The sequence below is a fragment of the Microtus pennsylvanicus genome, chromosome 9 (genome assembly GCF_037038515.1).
Source record: "Microtus pennsylvanicus isolate mMicPen1 chromosome 9, mMicPen1.hap1, whole genome shotgun sequence".
In the NCBI taxonomy this organism is placed as follows: Eukaryota; Metazoa; Chordata; class Mammalia; order Rodentia; family Cricetidae; genus Microtus; species Microtus pennsylvanicus.
The window spans coordinates 11,900,944-11,922,457 of NC_134587.1; the positions used below are offsets into that span (position 1 = coordinate 11,900,944).

At 44.9% G+C, this 21,514-nt stretch overlaps 1 protein-coding gene across 4 annotated transcripts in view; it reads left to right on the forward strand.

Moving 5' to 3' along the window:
* Positions 1 to 121: 121 nt before the first annotated feature.
* The window catches only part of Mettl8 (methyltransferase 8, tRNA N3-cytidine), a 70,197-nt gene continuing 48,804 nt past the window's right edge, over positions 122 to 21,514 (forward strand). For all 4 annotated transcript variants that reach the window (XR_012911774.1, XM_075984928.1, XM_075984929.1 and 1 more), the window contains exon 1: positions 122 to 327. The gene's annotated coding sequence lies outside the window, so the exon portion shown is untranslated. The remainder of the gene's footprint in view (positions 328 to 21,514) is intronic.

Sequence of the window (21,514 nt, forward strand, 5' to 3'; positions counted from 1 at the left end):
TTTTTCCCCACCCACTTGGTTTCCATATCCCAAACTACAATCCCCATCAGGCATAGCGAGGACTGGTCCGGCCCCCGCCTCTCTCCGCCCACAGTCCTCCTCTCCCGACCCTAATAGGCTGCGCGGTGGGTTGGGCCGGCTTCCGGGCTGCACGAGGCTATCGGGAGACCTTTGGGGGCGCTGTGCGGCCGCCTCCTCGTGCGCCTCACTTCTAGTCCCGCACCCAAGGAGCAATCCATTTCCACCCTGGTGGCTGGAAGCCTGTCAGCCCTGCAAGGCTCTGGCCACGTGTCCGGAGGGCGTTGCGTCCAGTGGGACCCTCCTAAGGTACGCCCCGCGCCTTTCTCTCAGCAGCGCTTGGGACCTTGTGGATGAAGCTAACTTAAACATTAGGTTATATGAACACTTACGCTTTTGTCATGTAGTTAGTGGTGAAAGATGCTGGTCCCCCCCCCCCAAAGTAAGATTAAATTTCTCTTTCCCAGAGACCCTAGTGTGGCCAGCAGGGGCCCCGGCTGGTTTTGTGATAATTACTCCTTGCTTCCAGTTTTTATCCCTTATAGGGAATAAAATATGAAACGCTTGCATTCTTATTGGACTGCCTAAGATAATCCAGGTTTACTTCCCTAAGTAAAAATTAGCATTCTCTGTTAACCAGCTCTGCACACTAAAATTTCCGTAACTGTATACCAGATGCCACCACTACCTCGTTGTAAACCCGTCTAGTGTGGTGTGTGCATCTCCCACATAGACTTGGTATGCCACTCCTTGATCTTAGTAGGTGCTTTAAAAAAAAGTCAGTAATGTCAGCTCTCTGATTGACAGCTGGGTCGCGATTTAAACGCTTAGGGTTTTTTGTTTTGTTTTAAAAAAGAAAGAAAGAAAGAAAGAAAGAAAGAAAGAAAGAAAGAAAGAAAGAAAGAAAAAACTGTCTTTTTACCTTTGATGCATTTTTTTTTCCGGGGTCTAGCTTTTTTTCCCCTGATGTTTCATGACTTGCTCATGGCATAGGGTGGAGTGTTTGGTGTATTTTTAGAAAGCTCTACAATAGTTAATTTGGTCATTCATGAATGCAGCTGTCACTGAGAAAACTGGAACCCGGAAAAATATATCTGGATTTCCTCTGGCTGAAGCGAAATGCAAATCATGGCTGAATTGCACTCATCATCTCTCTTTCTTCTCCATGCAGCTCTTGTCTGTCAGCCCTCCCAGCCTTTGTATCTGTGCTTATCTTTCCTGAAGCTTTAAAGCACCGCTCTAATTCAACATTACAACAAAAACAATAGCAAGTAGTGGACGTGTTGGGATTCCACCACCACCCGTTCACTTCGGCACATCAAGTGCCAGCAATGAGTTAGTTATTCCATGGCTGGACCCAGACCACCCCTCAGGCGTGATGGGCATCACCCTCGTTTGCTGCTCCATTAAAGTGACACTGCCGCTCCTGGTTTGGATCAAAGTCCCCTGGTTCTAACAGATCCAACCGCTTGTCCTCTGGGAACTCTGGGAGCAGCTTGAGACGTCTGTTTCCATGTTTCCCCCACCTGCCCTCTCACGGGTAGAACTTGAAGAGTTTTCAGATCTTGCTGAGTGGCTTCAAGCTTGACCCCTAAATCATCCTAGTAAGTGGTTTCTTTCCCCAGTTTTGACAGCCAGTGAGCAGGCTGGGGCTGTGGGGAGCAAGAAGGGTCTGCATACGTGTGCACAGCTTGGGCAACCCTCCACTCTTCTTTTACCATGCGTGTTCTGAAATGTTCCCTCCCTGTGGTTATCTTACCACCAAGCTCCCCAAGTCAAGTCTTTAGATTGTCTCTGCCTCCCCCACAACCAAGTCCTTTGGATTCTCTTTCTGTCCAGTCTTTTCATCTGAGTACTTAAGTGCCTTCCCACTTTTACCATATTATTAATTAGCCTTCTGGTGGCTCTTTCCACCTAGACATGGGTCTAGGCTTGGGTCTTTTCGGTCCCAGCCTGCCACAGTTTCTGTCGAGTGACATTACTAATGTACAAGCTGTCACTCATCCTTGGCGCTCCTCATCCCCCACTGCAGAGTGTTTCAAACCACAGTCCAACCCAGGATCTTCCATTGTTAGAGTAGTTTTAGTATGCTAAACATATGCAAATATAAAACTACCTATAAAGTCCTACGTATCTTCTATGCAACTACAGTAGCCTGGCATTTGTAACAGATTTTTTTAAAAAAAATATTACTCTTGTTGCGAATAGATGACCACGCATGTCTTCTTCCTCCTTAATTGTAGTAATCGTCACTTGTGGGCTTCAGGAGTTTTTCCAGTGATGACAGCCCTTCAGGAAACCGACAGTTTTGTTACGTCTCTGCCTTTATCTTTCATTACTATTTGCTGTCCTACTATGTTGACGGAGATTTGCAGCTGAGTTTCCACTCGGGTAACGATACTGATATTCACTCTAGTGCTTATAAACAGAGTAGCTACCACTGAGGATAACCATGCTAGTACTAGGTCCTGATAGGATTCATCTTCTCTGCTAGCTAAACAGAAAAGGCAGGAAGAGGGCAACAGGTAACAGTGGAAAAATCTCAGAAACACAAACAGGAACAGTCAGAATCAGCAGTTGAAGAAAGATTTGTAATGCAGGTGAGGAAACACACAGCAGACACTCAGAGAAAAGCCCCACCCTCACTCCCCACCTCCCCCACCTCCCCCACCTCAGAAAGCAGAGAAATCCAGGCTCTTCTCAAGGGCTGGGGCTTTGAGGTCTCCGAAGGGTTTTCCTCCCCTGACTTTGGATTGGTGATTTGAAGAAGGACAGGATGGCTGGTGACTCACAGCATTGTGCAAACATGCCTTGATCTGCACAGATCTCCCCATCTGTCCGCCTACCAGGGGATCTATCTGCTCCTAGTCCCTTAGCATCGCAGACTGCTGACGGCTCCTCTTTATCAGGTTAATAAAATTCTCTCCTGTTCCAATTGGCTAAGATCAACTAGACATTGAATTTTATCAGTGTTTTCTGTATATCTGCTGCTGTGATCTGTGATTTTCCCCCTCTATTTTGGTAATGTGGTGAAGTACGTAAATACACTTCAGAATGTTAGACTAAATGAGCCCATTTAGATAAATGTGCTGACATATTTTGTTTTTGTTCATTGTGTGCTTTGGGTTGCTGCTGGCTCCAGTGCTCAGTCAGGTCTGGAATTTTGGTTTCTGGAAATATCTTTCTAGCTTGCTGGATCGGTGATGTATGCTGTTAACATAATATATATTTGTTTACCCATCATTTGGGGGTGCTGCATAGCAGAAAGTCTTCTGAGGTATCAAGTTCACCAGATTTCCAGGGCCAGATTCCATTTCCTCATATTTTTTTTTTTTAACTGTTAAAGCTTTAGTCAACATAGAATAGAATCTAAATGACCCCCAGCAACCCTTCAACACTGCACAAGGAATCCCGGAGTGTGTAGTGGAAAGAGCATCATAGCAAGAGTCAAGATCATGTCGTAGCCGCCGCAGCAGCAGCACCTACTAAGATCTTGGGCAAACCACCTCCTCCCTTTGGGCTTATGCAGTCATCTGCTGAGTGGATATGTGTAGGACTGAAGTGAGATACATATGCCTGCAGGTATTAGCATCACATAAGGGAAAAGCCCGAGATGCATATATGGTACCCGGTGCATTCTCTGTTAGGAAGGATACAGCAGGAATGGAGAGGGTTTAATAAGATACTCTGAGAACTGCTTTTTTTTTTTTTTAGGGTGAGAGACTATTTTATATAAAACTATAATGATGGTATGTATACATTTGCTGAAACTGGGAGTTTACAGTCCTGAGAGAAAGGAGGGGAAGGAGAGGAGAGGAGGGGAAAAGGGGAGGCAGCCAGGGGAGAAATAGAACTTGCTTTTCCTATCCTAAGAGTAGAGACTGTAGGGGGCGTGGCCTGATTTGTGAGGCAGCAATTCCAGACCTGGCAGGTCTGACCTCGAGTTCAATGTAGATGCAAATGTGTGCGTCTGTAGCACTTAGAGCCATAAATGGGAGTCTGGTTGGTTTGTTACAGACATGCATTTGCTGCTTTGTCAACCAAGGGGTACAGAAGCAAAGACAACCTAGTAGTAAAGAGCATACTCAGTGCCCAGACTCTAATGAAAAGGACAAGGACTCTTTGGAGAAATTGCTGGTTGTAGTGTTGGATCAAGAATAAACAAGATGATGGCCGGGCGGTGGTGGCGCACACTTTTAATCCCAGCACTCGGGAGGGGGAAGCAGAGGCAGAGGCAGAGGCAGGCAAATCTCTGTGAATTTGAGGCCAGCCTGGCCTACAAAGTGAGTTCCAGGATAAGCTCCAAAGCTACACAACAAAACCCTGTCTCGAACGTCCCTCCCCCCCTCCCAAAAAAAAAGAATAAACAAGATGAGCTTACAACATGCTGTGGTGTCAGAAAGTATAAAGTGGTAAAAACAAAAGCATGATAGAGGCGTACCTACGGAATATATGTCTGTGCATGTGAAGGCCGTATGTTGACTTGGCTTTGCTGCTCTGTCTTAGTCAGGGTTTTTAATACTGTGGTAAAACACCATGACCACGAGAAACTTGGAGAGGAAAGGGGTTAATTCAGCTTACAACTCTCTTGTCATAATCTATTGCTGAGAGAAGTCAGGGCAGGAGCTGAAGGCAGGAGCTGAAGCAGAGGCTCCGGAGAGGGCGCTGTGTACTGGCTTGTTCCTCAGGACTTGATCAGCCTGCTTTGTTATAGCACCATGACCACCAACCCAGGGTCGCACCACCCACCGTGCCAGTCTACTGAGGGCATTTCCCCAGCTGAGGTCCCCTCTTTCAGAATGGCTCTAGCTTTTGTCATTGACATAAAGCTCACCCCCATATCCTCTTATCACTCTCTGTGCTTCGAGGCAGGTTTCTCTCTGAATTTGACACTTGCTGTTTTGGCGAGGCTGGGTGGCCACCAAGTGCCAAGGTCCAGCTCTCTGCCCTCCATGCTGTGGGGCACAGGCATGCACAGATGCACCCACATTTCAGGCAGGTGCTGGAGACTCAAGCCAGACCTCGTGCTTACATAGCTTTCTATTAAATAAATTGTCAGCGGTCTGACTGAGATGATACATGGAAAAGATTTAGAGGACTGTGCGGCAATATATATTAACTCTGTTTATTATCACTACTCTGCACTTTAGTTTGGGGCACTTTTGTGGTTACAGCTGAATTTCACTGCATTGCACCTTTTCTACATATTGATTTGGGGGTTGGCATGCCAACAAAGCAGTTTAAGGCTACATTCTTAAAGGAGAAAACATCAAGATTGTAAAAATTCAAGAGAAAAAAAAACAGAACTTGAAAATTCCTTTTTTTAAAAATGTGTATGAGTGTTTTTCCTGCATGTATGTCTGTGCACCATGTGCGTGCCTAGTGCCCAGGTTGGTGACAGAATATTAGACCCCTGCACTGGAACTGTGAGTGGTTGTAAATCACCATGTGGGTGCTGGGAATCGAACTCACATCCTCTGCAAGAACAAGTGCCTTTATCACCGAGACATTTCTCCACTCCGAGAATTCTTAACCTTAGCTTCCCGCTTTGTGTGAGGCAGTGACTGAGTGAGCCACGGAGCCTGGCAGGGGCTTCTGTCTGCGAGGATAGGTGCAGACCTGCATTGAGACTCTGAAGTTCACTTCTTTGATCTTCAGCAGGTTTCTGATTAAATCGTCCTGTTTTTTGTTTTGGTTTTGACCCAGATTCTCAGGTATGTGGCACTGACTGGTCTGAAGCACCCCTTTGTAGCCAGGCTGGCCTTGAACTTGCCTCCTGCCTCTGCCACCCAAGTGCAGGTGTGAGCTGGAACTCAGGTGCCAAGCGTGTGAGGCGAGCACCTTTTATCTGTTGAGCCATCTGGTCAGCCCTTTCCCCTTTTTTTAATTTTTTGAGACAGAGGCTCAGCTGTGTAGCCCTGGCTGGCCTGGAACTCAGGATCTTTTTTTCTCAGTCACTGGAATCCTGGGATTTTAAGTGTGGGACACTATGCTTGGCTTTTTATGATGCTTTCTTCTTACTGCTACTTTTAAGTTAGTATACAAAGTCCCACAATGCTGTTGATGGAATATATTTTTGGAGTAATTTGATGTTTCTCTTTAGTGTGAAGAAGGAAAGCAATGTTTTAGTCAGAAGTTGTCTCTTTCAGCAAGCATTTGCAGGAGGACCTTGTTCCCAAATCCCTCACTGAAACCCAAAAGGCAAACGAAATGCCGGTTTGGGAAGTTGTCTCCCTGTAGATGGCCAGCAGGGGGCGCACGAGCTTTCCCAGGGCTGGGCAGATCTGTCTGGGGCCATCTGTGTTTGCTGTCTGATGATTAACAAGTACTATAAATGAAAAGATCGTGGTGCATCAGAGCCACAGTTGCTAATCAAGGAGAGAAGGTAGTCATAATGCCACACAGCAGTGTGGAACTGTGGTCACTAGAGGACAGGAAGGGGAGGGAGGAAGAGGATGCCGGAGGTATCCAGTACCTGGTACCAAAAATGGAGCTGCCATTCTGCTGACAGCACAGTGGCCGCAGTGTATGCTGTAAGGAACCAGAAGAGAGCCACAATGACGTGATAAATCCTTAATGATATAAAATGTTAACTATCCTTATCTGATCATTACATATATGAGCACAACTTCTAAAGAAAAACAAGAAAGTCAAGGTAGCAGGTGCCTGCTATAGTTTGGTGAATAGGAAGCTTCCAGATGATGTAATTTGGCATCCTAATGGGGGTTTCTGAAACCTTCCTAGTGTGAGCGCCACTTCTTCCCCTCCTTCCCTCTACGTATGGATATTATGTCGAACTTGTATACTTACTAAATTTAAAAATAGTTTGTTTTATAAGTACAAAGGTAATTTGATAATTTTTTTTTCCCTTTGAGAGGTGGATAAGAAGAAAAGGAGTTCAAAACCAGCCTTTGCTACATTGTAGTTTTGAAGCCAGCCTGGGTTACCTAAGTCCCTGCCTCAAAACATAGAAGCAAAAACCAACCAGCCAACCAAACCAGAGGGAACTTTTAGGATGCGCTGAGAGCGCCTGTGAGCCTGAGTCAGAAACCGTCTTCCTAGACCACGTCTGTGCGTGTGCACTGGCACAGCCGTGCAGGTCCTGAAGGTTCTCCCCTCAGACTCAACCAGAGAGCTTTTTTCTGTATTAATAAGTTTAAGTTTTGACAACATTTCGCACAGTTACTTGTTTTTCCTCTCTATGGATATGCATATAATAATTTAGCCAGTACTGTAAAAATAGCTATACTTTCTCAGCATATGTACAAACAGTGCTGTGACAAATTCTTAATATATTCTGATTATTTTACAGAACATCTTTCTAAAAATGGAATTTTCCATCATGTTTTATTATGGTGATGCATACTTTCAATCCCAGCACTAGGGAGACAGAGGCAGAAGCCTCAGCAGATCTCTGAGCTCAAGGCCAGCCTGGTCGACAGAGAGAGTTCCAGGCCAGCCTGGGCCACATAGAGAATTAACCTGACAGCCATTAGATTGTTCTGTTTTTGGGTGAGCGAGGCTCTCACTCCCTGTGTGTGGTTTCGTAACATCGTGTCTTGGTATTGTATTAGCTCATCCACTGTAGTGGCTCCTCCAAATGTTGGCATACTCCATTGGGCCCTAAATCAATCAAGGGTTTCTTACACTCAGCACAGCAGAGCACACGCGTTGGAAAGCTGCTACCTCCCAGTGGCGGGCACACATTTACTAGAATTTTAATGTTTGTCTAAAAGCTCGAATTTTAGCAAAGGCAATGTGCGGTGTGTTTTGTTTTCATGACAGGCATATTTTATTTTTGAGGAAATGGCAAAGTAAGAATTGTGCTCCTTGAAGACACTTTTTATGGCTTCATGAAGAGCCGAGTGAGTATGAGTGGCCAGCTCCCTGAGAGGGCAGGGAATGAAGAGGGCTGTGCCTGTGCTCTCCACAAACCGTGGTGGACTGTGGTGACTGACCGTCATCATGAAAACAGTTCTGGCCTCTGCAGATCCCTGACGGGAACTTGGGCCCTCCATGGACATAGGCTGAGAAGCTGAGCGCTCCGTGCCTCACAGCAGCCCATTCTTCCTCCTGATGTTAGCTCGGGGATGACCTGTGACCCCGTTCCTGTGAAACTTCAGAGTGGGCCTTTCAAGGAGCTTGTGAAAAAGTTTCCTCTTTCCTAAGAGACTGAAGAAAGATGTGGCCCTTTTATTTCTCTGGAGGCTGTCATGACTGTGGGAACTCGAGCTGCTGCAACCATTTTGTAACCAGCAACGGGACTCAGCCCTGTTCAAAGAACCCCCAAAGTCATATGGTTAAGGGAAACATTTCTGAGTGGCAGTTTGCATTTATTTTGTGGGTGCCTGTTCATGACATTAGTATATTTTCTACTGAGGTCATGTCTGCTTGTTTTCTAAGCATTCTTTATGTCTATAGTAATAAAACATCCTAATAGTTTACAAATATCCCCACATCTTTTATAACATTTCCAGAATCTTTTCTCACACATCTTAGGTGTGTATGGTGCATGCGTGTGAGTGTGCAGGTGCGCGCACCTATGTGTGCACATGTGTCAGTCAGAGCGCTTCGTCTCCCGCTCTCCTCTCCCTTATTGCCTTCAGACGGGGTCTCTCTCCCTGTTTCCTCCGGCTGGCTGCTCAGGAAAGTGCTGGGATCTGCCTGTCTCCTTCCGGGCTTACAGACTCAACACAGTTATGCCTGGCTTTTTCTGTGGGGTTTGAGTCAGGTCTCCGTGCATGCAGAGCAGGCATTCTTTCCACTGGAACATCTCCCCGGCCCATCAATTAATTCCTTTTCATTTTTTATAGTTTGGTATCATGTTTAAAAGAGTTTTTCCTCCCCACTTTTTAGAAGTATTTATGATTTTCTAAGCCTATTAAGATTCGACTTTAACTTTTTTTGCAATTACATAATTCTGGAACCTGTGGGAAGGTCAGAGGACAGCCTGCAGGACCTACCATCCAGGTTCCAGGGACAGAACTCAGATGGTTTACTTGCCCACTGTCTTCTCACTGGCTTAAGATGTGATTGCTTGCAGGACGGTGGTGGCGCACGCCTTTAATCCCAGCACTCGGGAGGCAGAGGCAGGATCTCTGTGAGTTCGAGGCCAGCCTGGTCTAAAAGAGCTAGTTCCAGGACAGGAACCAAAAGCTACAGAGAAAACCTGTCTCGAAAAAAAAAAAAAGCAAAAAAAGATCTGATTGCTTTATGTTCAAAGTGCAATTTATCTGCAGTTTTCGTGTTTGATATGGAGCAGAGAAATAATATTTCCCCCAAATGGCAGGTAGCCATTTTCTTAAAGTACTTCTTTGAATAAGCCATTGCTCTCTATTCAATCATTGCACTGATTCAAAACACTCGCTATTACAGACAGTCTTCTTAATATGTATTTTGATGAGTTTCTGGACTTCTTAACCTGTTGCATTTGCTGAGCTCCATCTTAGCATTAGATGCATGGCCAGGACTACTTAGAGTGCTGTAGGCTCTGGCCAACAAGCCCACTACCATGGCACTGCCCTGAAGCCCGGCCCAGTCTAGCCGCGTCACCCTTTTCTCTCTGGTACTTTCCTGGTACTTCTGAATGCTTATTTTTCCAAATGAATCCTTAAATTATTTGTTCAAGCTCCCCCCCAAAACACTTTTAGATTTTGAATGGAATTACTTCAATTTTATAGATGATTTTAGAGAAAATTTACTTTTTCTTTTATTTTGCAGTTGTGAATCTTTACCTCCAGAAACTCACATTCTGTCTTTTCATTGACGTTGTCATTCATGCCATTCTGCAGAGCAGCTCAGCTTTCTTCCTACCAGTCCTGTATGCCAGCCTGCTGCGTGTGTGTGTGTGTGTGTTCGTGTTTGTTTTAAGAACATTTTTAAAAACTCTCAGCTCATATATGCAGATAGCTCTGACTTGTTCGGGCTCAGCATGCACTGAGGGCCCCGTCATTCATGGTCTTACAGTGTGTGCCCTGAGCTGGATTTAGGAGCTCTGACTGTTGAAGACTGGTTAAGGAAGCAGAGCATCCTGGAAACTGTTACTTTAATGAATCTGATCTCTGGTGCTGGATACTTGGGGAATTTATACATTTGTAGCAAAAGAACAGCAGCGCTATCAGGAAACAGAGAACATTGTCCTACTGCCAAGAGCTTGGCTGGCTGAGACCCTGGAAGAGAGGAATGGGCTGCTGGGTGCAGCTCCGGAAATGGGGTTTCCGAGCCATTCTGCCGTTATTACTGGGGGAAACTGTGATCTCTTATGATGATTCCAGGGCTCTTGTTTGGCTCCCAGGTTCAGTTTAGTCAGTGTTGCGTTCTGCACGCCCTTTGTGTTGTCAGGCAGCCGGGAGAAGCCGGCAGGTTTTTTTGTTTTGTTGTTGTTATTGTTGTTTTAAAAGAATCATCATTTAATCAGATTGTTTTTGTGTTAAATAAGATTCAAGTTGCCCCAGGCAGTATGGATTGGCAGCGGTTCAGCTATCTGGGAAAATGGAATCTGCCAGCTTTCTAAGGCCATTTGAAATAAACAAACACATTTCTTTTCATCCACATTATGGATTTAAAAAAAAGCATGTGTGAACTAGCCTGGTATCTTAATTACCACTTAAAATGTTCCTATAGAGGATGCGCTTAGAATGGGATGTAGCCGCGTTGCTGCCGTGCTTGCCTAGTGTGTGTGAGGCTCCGGGTTCGATCCCCAGCACCGTTTGTTTCAAAGTGGACGTGGTGGCTCAGTCCCCCTAACCCCAGCACTCAGGGGGCAAAGCAGGAAGATAAAGTCCAGGGTCATCCCTGGCTATGTGGAGTTTCAGGCCAGCCTCAGCTAGGAGACCGTCTCTAGGAGGAAAAGGAGAAAATGCCCTGTGAGCCCTTACCACTGTCTCACAAGTGATTTTAGGGGTAAGACCATCCAGAGGCCGGAGATGCTAAGACTTCTGTACATGAGATGAAAATGGAACTAATAGACTCATTATCTGTCGTGACATTATAATTCATAGACTTCTCTAAACTTTTTTGTTTGAAGTGCTAGAGATTAGGCCAAGGGACCCACTGCTAGGCAGGTATTCCACAGCTGAGTTATGGGGCCCAGCCCTGAGCTATTCTCGGATGTCCAGGGTTGTCATTTTAGCTTTTATGGCTTCTGAGGCTAAGGTTTCTTATGTGTCAAGCAGTAAATGCCTATGTTCTTTCCTTGACTCGCGGGCTCTCTGCCCACATCCCACATGTGGCCTTTCGGGGTGAAACACAAGGGACTGTGGAGCTTTGCCTGGAAGGTGTCTGGGGAGATGCTGGCCCAGTCGGTGCGTTACAAGTGTTCAGGGAGATCACAGCCATGGTCACACATCCAGCTGCATTCCCAGCTCAGGACCTCCATTCGGAGGACTCTCCAGGGGATGTCTTCCAAGATGCTTCCTCTTCTGTATTATTCAATTCTGCCCCATCCCACCAGCAGCTTCGGAGGTCTATAATAGATAGGCCTTTATTTTTTTCTAGGCTCCTTAACGATTTCTCGTCTTTGCTAGACACAGCTGATCTTCACCCTTAGGGGAAATGAAGCACAGGACAGCTGCCTCCTCTTTCTGTTTCTGCCTGCATGGCCGCAGCAGAGCCTTGGCTACTGTCAGTTTGGCTTGTCCAACTGAGCCCTTCAACACCTGATTACTCGCAGTGGTTGGTAAGGATTAATTATTCATTAATTTTATTGTGTTTCTCTTCTTCAAGCTTTAAGCGGTATCCTTTAAAAATGTTAATCGAGGACCAGTGAGTTGGCTCCAAGGAAAAGGTACTTTGAACCAAGCCTAATGATCTCAGTTCAATTCCTGGAACCGGAACCCATATGGTTAGGAGAGAACCAACTTCCTCAAGTTTCCTTCCATTCTCCATGTGCACATGACACACACACACACACACACAAATAAATAAGTAAATAAATAAATAAAATTCTTTTTTAAAAGAATTACATATGAACCTATATTTAAGCAAAGTAAGTACGTCTTCCAAAAACTAGGGATAATAGGTGATCAAACAGGAGATTGAACTCGGGGCTGATCCTGTTATCAGTTTTGCACTCTTTGCAGCCCACTGTAATAGCTTGGTCTTTGGTCTTTGGCCTGCTTGGGAAGCTGGGACTAAATAGAGCTCTTTACATTAAGAAGCCTCCTGGTGGAAAGCTTGGTCCTATATCTGTAGAACCCTGTGGACATTTTAAGGACGGCCAAACTAATTGGCTAGCATCAAAAAACCACGAACCCAGCACTATGCCCATGCCCTATCCACTATGCACTTCCTCCTGGAAGCCTCCTACAATTTGAAATAATCATATGACATTTTATTGATGAAACTAAAATGATCCAAGTATCATGCTGGAAGTTGTCATGCTAAGATATCAGTGACAACCCATGGATGCAGTTGAGGCCAAATCCTTCATCACACCTGAAACCACTTCAGTCCCATGTGCTCCTGCTCCACATGGAGTATTTCTCGATGTTGAGAAATAAAGGATGGTTTCAAGGAAAAACTTCAAAGACTCCTAGGTTCACGTAAAATGTGTCTACTAATTCGTCTGTAAACACAGATCTAGGTATGTATGTGCTCTTTGTGCGTAGAGCGCCTATTCAGCCGCAAAATCGGAATAAGTACAAACACTATGACAAACCCAATAAACTCAGACTAACGGCATTTATAGTGTGACTGCTGTTTTTCTACAGAGGCTAAATTGCAGCTCTCGTTATAAACAAGGCACTGGGCATCACCGCACAGGTTCTTCTGACTTCAGCCCATCTGTGCTGTTGTGTGCTGTGTGTCTGCTCAATTCCCTCACCGTCTTTCTCCATTCAGAATGCTGCAGAGTCTTTTTACAGTGCGGTGTGCTCAGATGCATCATTTACATATTACATCTGTGCTGCTTGTTGCCAACAAGGTCATAAATGCAAACACAGGCGTTGAAATGGAGCAGCGGTTACACGTGTGCTCCTGTTGATTCCGCTTTTAGATTATTATCATAATAAAAACCCAGTGAAATTATCATGGAACCTTTGTTTGACAAAGCCTACTTGAGAAGATGTGCCCATGGGGGAGCTGTGCCGGCTGCCTTTCAGAAGACTGCGGTAAGGTGGTGAATGGATTCCATTATGGGCTTTTCTCAATGCCCAAGTGTTTCCTTTACATAGATGTTTATGGCTTTGTGGTCTTAGCTGTGTTGAAAGACTCTCTCACTCAAAACAGATTGTTCTTCTCGTTGTTACAGTGTTACTGTTTTTGTTACTAGGAGACACAGGGTAGCCAATTTAGAAAACTTAATTACTAAATCCTTTCTCCTGTCTCTTCCCCACCCCCTTGTTTCTATTAAACCTGGGCTGCAACCACATCCAGTTCACCAACCCACCCCATTCTTCATATAGGCCTCTTTCATTTATTTGTTTATTGCTTATTTACTGGGAAATGACCTTGACCTTGTACACGCTGGGTCGCTGGGTAAACGCCCCACTGCAGAACTAAGTCCTCAGCCTCCAGAGGCTGAGATAGAGGTCAGGCCTTTGGGCCAGCCTGAGGCTTTGTTTCAAGTGGAAAAAAGAAAGAATGGCCAAATTTAGTGATAGATAACAGAAAGCTCAAACTGATTTAAATGATTGTAGGAATTTGTTGGCTCAGTAAGGGAGATTGCTTACTTAGGGTTTCTATTGCAGCGTTGCAACACCGCAGCCAGAAAGCAAGATGGGGAAGAAAGTTTATTTACCTTGTACTTCCATATTGCTGTTCATCATCTAAAGAAGTTAGGACAGGAACTCAAACAGAGCAGGAAGCTGGAGGCAGGAGCTGATGCAGAGGCCATGGAGGAGTGCTGCTTACTGGCTTTCTTCCTATGACTTACTCAGTCTGCTTCCTTATAGAACCCAGGACCACCAGCCCAGGGGTAGCAACACCCATAATGGACTGGGCCTTCCCTCATCAATTGCTAATTAAGAAAATGCCTTTCACTGGGTGGTGGTGCAGCCTTTAATCCCAGCATTAGGGAGGCAGAGGCAGGTAGATCTCTGAGTTCGAGGCCAGCCTGGCCTACAGAGTGAGTTCCAGGACAGCCAGGGCTACACAGAGAAACCCTGTCTAAAAGCAAAGAAACAGAACAAAACAAAACAAAAACCAGGGCATTGCAGATGGGGTGCCTTACAGCTGGATCTTATGGAGGCGTTTTCTCAATCGAGGTTCCCTCCTTTCAGATAACTCTAGATTGTGTATAGTTGGCATAAGCCTAGCCAGCACAGGACACTAGGGAGTCGGGGGAGATAAAGGTGGGATTGATTCGAGTGAAAATCCAGCTACATAACCATGGAACATAGCCCCTTTCCACTGTATTAGTTTTCCTTGCTCATAATTGCCTTCACCTTGAATGTATATCATGCTGTGCTAAGGTCAGGCCCAAGAGTGATCTTTTGCCATTATAGTTCCCAGTAGAATCCTGATCCTTCTGAAGCTTCATGAATACAAACTCCCACCAGAACGGCCTGTTAAATTCTGCTTACAGGATTCTAGGATTTCTCTAGCTGGAAGTTCCAACCTCTTTCACACTCTCCCTTCAAACCAGCTCCAAAGGGCTGTGAACCGCAGGGTCAGGTTCATCGTGGTGGCTGTCCCCCTTGATGCCAGTTTTCTGTATTCATTACCTTTTCTTGTTATGTAAAACACCTGCCTTGGGCCACAATTTAAGGAGCAGTTTGTTCAGGCATGGTTTGAGGATTCCAGTCTATCGTGGGGGAAGCATGCGCGGTGATGGGAACTGGAATTAGCGGATGACATTGCATCTGTCGCCTGTTCATCACTCTGTCCTGCTCATTTTCCCTGTTAGTTAGTCTGAGCACCCCATTGGCAGAATGGTGCCTCTCACATCCAGGGTGGGTCTTCTCTCCTCAGTTAAGCTTCTTTGTAGATGCCCTCCTAGACAACATGCCCAGAGATGTGATCCTCAGTGATTCCAAATGCAGTCCAGTTGACAATGAAGACTAATGGTTACAATGGGTACATATGATTCATGCATATATATGCACACATCTGCAGATGCTTTATTTGTGTTTACATCTGTTTATATCAAACTAAACATGCCTTCATGGTGATGGTCTCAGTTCGAATCTGGGAGTTTTGGAAGTAGGGCACCTTCTCCCCTCTTTGTCTCTGACCTCCCACTCCAGTATGAGAAACCTGGTTTCTGCCGTTTACCATCTGCTCATGAGCCGCTGAATTCCGGTTTCCTGGTGCTGCTTTCAGGGCTGTTGAGCTTTCTCAGCTACCACACTGAGAGCTGTATTGCCTGTTGTCTTTAGTCCTGCAGACGCTGCTCTTCCAGAGTTACTCAAGTTAGCACAGCAGCGTGCTTCTCTGACGCTTTCCCTTTACTGGAGATTGTCTGTAATTCTATAGCATTCTCTTTTGTTTTGATAGGGTCTCCCTGAATATCCTAGACTGCCCTGGAACTCACGTTGCTCAGGCTGGCCTCAGACTTGAAATCCTCTGTCTCAGCTGTCTCAGTGCTGGGGTTATGGATGTGAGCCCCCACACACAGCAATTCTAGTTCTTTAAAATAGAACTTACACAGTGTCTCTGCCTGTGTGAATCTCATCTTAATTTAAATTTGTAGAAATAACCAGGCAGTGGAGGCGCACACCTTCAATCCCAGCACTTGGGAGGCAGAGGCCAGTGGATCTTTATGAGTTCAAGACCAGCCTGGTGTACAAAGCAAGTTCCAGAACAGCTAGGACTGTTACACAGAGAACCCCTGTCTCGAAATAACAAAAAATTAAATTTGTAGAAATAAATTCATTTGGACACTCTTATTCATTGAGGATATAGTTCAAGATTTTTAGATCTAATATGCATTTATGACTGGAAATTTTATAATATTCTATTCTCAGCTAGGACAGTCTTATTGATAAGGGCAGTCCAAACATGAATAACCAAGTAAATCTTGCGTATGGGTACAAGTATCTCCTGCTACCTAGTTTACCTAAAGATAGAAACCTCTACAGGGAGTGAAAGCAGAGCAGAGCTCCAGGATCTTGTCCACGTGAGCTTTTTATCTCACTTGTAATGGCTGCTGACAGATGAGCAGGCGTGTGTGTGCCTTAGGACCACTTATCAGCCCACAAACTGGCTAATACTTCCAAATGCTACTGTAGCATAGATAATGTGGAATGGCAATTGATGACTTTAAACCAGTTTTATTCTGAGCTAGCATAATGTATACGTTGGCACTCCCAGAGTGATTAAAATAGTAACCCCTTCAGATATTTTGGATTGGTGGGCTTTCCTGAAATCCCAAACTTATGCTCTGTTCCTGAGTCCTCGCAGCTTCCCTTTGTGTGGGAAAGGGCATGATGCAGCCACCTCTCAGGACAGCCCTGCTGAGCAAACACTAACCATGAGATTCCCATTTTGAAGCTGCAGGGCGACTGACGTCATAGCTTGATCAAAGTGCTCTGCAAGCACTTACTGTAATTATTGTTGTTGTTCTGTTCTTGCTAATAACCTTATTTATACCCCAAAATTATAATCATGCAAAGAAAGATTAAAACAAGATGTGCGAGTTGCGGAGCTGTTTGCCTGCAAATGGTCACCCTCGGAGTTCTCTGAGAGTGCCCGGGTTAATTGAAGCTTCAGTTTTCGCCGTAGTGCAGTCGATACTTAAGTGTTTCTTACCTGACGGCTTTTACTCTCCAAAATAGTGCAGCAATAGCACTTTAATTCCCTCTCGTTAGTGCTAGCCTCTCAGGTGATGTCTAGATGACGCTTGCGCCTCTGAAGGAAACCGCTCTACCAGCTTCCCAGCTGAGAAGAAAGCTAAACAGTTACAGAGGTAATTTGTTTATTTAAAAGAGGCTCGGAACCCTGGAAATGTCTGAAGGGGAGTTAACTTTTAAGTGGTGGGCAGACATGGAGCATATGATTAACACGATTCTCTCTCTTGGGTTTCAGGGAGCCGAGACAACTGGGAATCATTCTTGGGGAGTCTTACAAATAGGTTTTGCCTGGAAGCAGCACAGTGCTCCAGGGGTAATTCCCACAAATGGGATTCCTTGCTCTGTTTCTTGGAGTTCCTTTCAGCACTGAAGTCTCCCTAAGTTAGGATCAAGCTTAACCATCAGGGAAGTTAAGACTTCTTCCTTCCTCCACTCCCTAGCTGTGCTGCTTGCTCAGTGGAAGAACCCGTGGTAAAATGGTGCTTTCTTTCAGGGATGCAGGTATCTTGAGGGCTGAGCACTGGGGAAGAAAGTACTCTCCCCATGTGGGGTGGGGACTCCCAGCTGCATTCCTTGTTGGCTGTTTGATGAAGGCCCAGGAGAAGCTACAGAGATGAGAGAGGAGGAAGAAGAGGAGGAGGGAGAGGAGGACCTCTGATCCTCCTTAAGTCAGTTGCAAAAAATTAGTAACTGGATGAAAACCCAAGAATCAGTACTAGGATACCTTTGATATTTATGGTATTTAAAAGTAGTAGGCAAATGAGTAGCTGGATGGATAGATAGATAGATAGATAGATAGATAGATAGATAGATCGATCGATCGATCGATCGATCGATCAAGGCTGTCCTAACAAAAGAGGACAGAGCATGGGGAAAGGGAACATGACCTCTATACTTAGACAGCTTGCCTTGGAATCAAATTTCATTAATTCCTAGCTGGGTAATACGTGACTGTATTTAATTTGTTATTCCAGTTCAGAGCATGCATTTCCTTTGTCCTTTATTGGTTTCCCCCCTAAAATAAAACCCTCTGATGGAAATGGAGGTTACAGTTAATTAATTGTGATTTAAAATATTTGGGAATGGACTGAAGAGATGGCTCAGAGGTTAAGAGCACTGGTTGTTCTTCCAGAGGTCCTGAGTTCAATTCCCAGCACCCACATGGTGGCTCACAGCCATTTACAATGAGAGCTGGTTCCCTCTTATAACATGCAGGCAGAACTGTATACATGATCAATAAATAAATCTTAAAAAAATATTTGGAACTGGCCTGGTTGTCCAGGGGGCTCATGGAGGATTTCGAGTTCAAGGATTGCCTGAACTACAGACTGACTTTAAGTCTAGCCTGAGTAATTTAGTGGGCCCTCTCAGAAAGAATGTTTTAAAGAGTGGTGGGGATCCGGGAAGGGGCTATGATTCAGCAATAGAGCACTTGCCTAGAATGTAGGAGGCCCTCATTTCAATCTCTAACACCATGCCAAAAAACAAAACAAATAAATTTGGGGCAGGGGTGGAGACTGTCTCTGCACTGAATATACACAATTTACTTACCATTATTCCCTCCATTGTATAGTATAGTAACTGTATCTACAATATTTACTGTGGATTCAGCATTATAAGCTATCTGGGGGATATGCAGATGGAGGAAGGGCTTAGGCCCTGGCTTTCCGCTTTGTAGCCAGTGTCCTCAGTACAACAAAAATAAAGTTGGGCGGGAAGATGGCTCTGTAACTAAAGTACTTCTCATATAGACACGAGGACCTGAGTTCAGTCCTAAGCATCCATGTCAACAAAACAAAACTAAATCCTGGGCATAGTGGCTTGTGCTTCTAATGCCAGTGCACAGAGACGGGGACAGGAAGGTCCCTGGGATTCATTGGCCAGACAGAGACCTTGGCTCAGAAAAACAAGTCAGGGAGGGAGACGGCTAAGTGAGTAGGAACGCTTTAGTGCAAGCTTAAGGACCCGAGTTTGAATCCTCAGGCACCCACATAAAAACCAGGCATGGTCATATGTGCCTGCAGCTCCAGTGTTGGGAGGTAGAGACGGGGGTCCCAGAAGTCCACTGGCCAGCCAGCAAACCCAAGAGAAAGCTTTGGGTTTGATCAGAAGCCGTCTTAAGAGAATGAGTATAACACCCAGTGTTCCTGTCTGTCTTTTGTATGAGTGTGCTTGGACATAGGTGCACACACACAGGCACACATGTGCATGGACATACATGCACTTATACGCACAGAAGAAAAAAGTAAACTGAAGTAAAGCTTAAAGGGAGGTTGTACATAGCTTTCCCAAGAACACTCCTGTTTTGTGTGAAAGATTTGAGCATTTATAGATTTTGATCCCGGGGTCTTAACTAACAATCATGGACTTCAAGGAGCAGTACCTTGAACATATGACATACCTAACTTTTTTTTAAATTGAGTCTTGTATGAACAATGAATTGGAATTGGTGATTTAATTTCTTTTTTCAATTTGCAAAATCTATAATGGATTATTTTCTATCATTAAAACCTTCCTTTTTAGTTAAAAAAAGGTAAAGCAAATAAAACTATTGTTTTACAAGCATAAAATTTGCAGTTATTCCAGAAGTGCTTTTTTTTTTTTTGTGGTCAGAACTATAGCTCAATGGTAAAGTCCTTGTTTAACACCTTGGACTTAATCCCCAGTAAAACACACACACTCACTCGCTCACACACATGGCATGAGAAGCATTTTTATGTGTATGAAGTTCATTTTACCAGCCCCAGTAGACTGGTGTGGGTCAGCAGTTGTGTAGATTACTGGAAAGGGATACATTTTAGAGGGCCAGGCATTGGGCAAGAGCTGTGAACGGGAGCAAGCTGTTTCCTTTCTGATGAGGGCTGCTGCTCCTCTAAGTTTGTGGTGATGGTAGTGGTTGGCCCAGTGGTTGGCCACAGGCCAGTGGGTATCAAGACCATCTTGTCCTCAGCTTGTCACACCCATTACTGGACCCAAGCCATTTCATGCATTGGTTTTTTTCCCCTCAAATTCTAAGGTGGGCAGATACTTGTATTAGTATTCTGTTGCTGTGAAGAGACAGCATGACTAAAAGCAGCTCTTATAGAGGAAAGGATTTAATTAGGGTGGCTCACTTACAGTTTCAGAAGGTCAGTCCATATCATGGCAGGGAGCATGGCAGCATGCAGGCAGACGTGGTGCTGAAGAAGTGTTTTGGAGTTCTGTATCCAGATCTACAGGCAGCAAGAAGAGAGAGACTCTGGGCTTGGCATGGGCTTTTGAATCCTCTGAGCCCACCCCCAGTGACACACTTCCTTCAGTGAGGCCATACCTCCTAATCCTTTCAAATAGTGACACTCCCTGGTGACCAAGCATTTACATATATGAACCTGTGGGGACCATTCTTGTTCAGACCACCACAGCTGCCTACACTGAGAGCTGGCAGGAAGCCAGTTGGCTAATCACTGTATACTTCTGTGACTTTGGTGATGACACTGCCCATCTGGTGCTTGTGTGAGCATTCTCTCCCTCCTGGGTTTCTGTTCCTTAAAGACCGCTTCAGCCAGCTGGCTATGAAGTCTTTGAGCTCTAAAGGGCTCTAATGCTGTTTTCCTGTTCACAGTTCACCTTGGCCCTTACAGCATTCACGTGGAAGGATCACTGCCAGGTGCTAAGCTGAAAATGGGATAGAGGAAGGGAAAGAAAGGCCACTTGGTGACATGTGGCACATTTGTTTGAGCTAAGTGAAGGGTTAGAGCCACATTTCCAGCTGCAAAAGTAAGCAAAGCTCACAGCAGCTAAGGAGGCTGTGTGATTCCCCAGCTCTGAACGGGAGTGCATAAACTACATACAGTTCACCAATGATGGGCACTCCTTCTGAGAGATCATCAGTCGATGGTTTGTTGTCATGCGCACGATAGAATATACTACACCAGTATAGATGGTGTAGCCTCCCTTTCTGCCTAAGCTGTATGCTGTAACCATCGTGCTAGATAACAAACCTATGAACAGTGTCCGGTACTGCTGCCGTGGCTACTGTGACGCAACAGTCTTTGTCTGCTGCACATAGGAAAGGTGTGGTAAAATACTAGGTGGTAGGAAGGTTGTTTTTTATTATAACTTTTTTTCCCACTGTAATCTTAGGGAAACTACTATATGCAATTTGTCTCTAACCAGCATATTGCTATGCAGCTCATGACTGTATCAGCCTCAGCAATTAAAGTATAATAAGAAATGCTCAGAAAACCCTAGGCTTTCCCTCCTTGATAGCCTTAAATTTTATCCCTAGCAAATTCTTTATAATCTGAAAATCTAATGGGAAGCACTGTCTGTGGGGAAATTGTACCGTAATGATGGGGCCATATTCAAACCTTTTTTTTTTCATACAAACTCATTTTAATTCTCCCAATGATGCTGGCCTCAAAAGAGGAGCTTCAGCGTTCTCATCTGCTGTAGGATTTGGTCCTGTTGGTATTGGTTTTTGTTTTTGTTTTTCTTAAATGTTTGTTATTCACTAGTGAGGATGTGTGGGCCTGCAGCTCTCTTTGTAGGAAAGCTGTTTGTTTTTATTGTGGGAAAATACACCTAAAAGAAAATTTCCCATTTTAATCCATCTTAAGGGTGTGGTTTGCAGGCATTGAGCACTCATGTTGGGCAAGCGTCACCAGCACCCATCTCTAGGGCTTTTCATCTTCCTCAGCGGAAACTGCCCCCAATTTCCTGGTCTAGCTGTTCTGTTTTTGATTCATGGATGTGGGTTTTGTTTTGCTTTGCTTTTTGAGACATGG